Raw genomic sequence first — 297 nt, 5'->3', positions numbered from 1 at the left:
ACTTCACTGTGATTTATATACAAAAATAGGAACAATTAAAAATACCTTCTTCTCGGGCTTTGTGAGGATTGAAGTCACACAAATGACTTAGAGCATGCCTGGCACGTAGGACACTCATAGTAAACAGACACAACTGTAACTGTCCTTCTTACTATGTACATCATCTCAGTTACTTTTTTTTTTTTTTCGGCCGTGCCACGTGGCTTGTGGGATCTTAGTTCCCCAGCCACGGATCGAAGCCAGGCCCTCGGCAGTGAAAGCGTGGAGTCCTAACCACTGGACCGCCAGGGAAGTCCC

The sequence above is a fragment of the Mesoplodon mirus genome, assembly GCF_964341445.2.
Source record: "Mesoplodon mirus genome assembly, chromosome: 18".
Classification (NCBI taxonomy): Eukaryota; Metazoa; Chordata; class Mammalia; order Artiodactyla; family Ziphiidae; genus Mesoplodon; species Mesoplodon mirus.
This window is presented reverse-complemented; position numbering follows the sequence as displayed.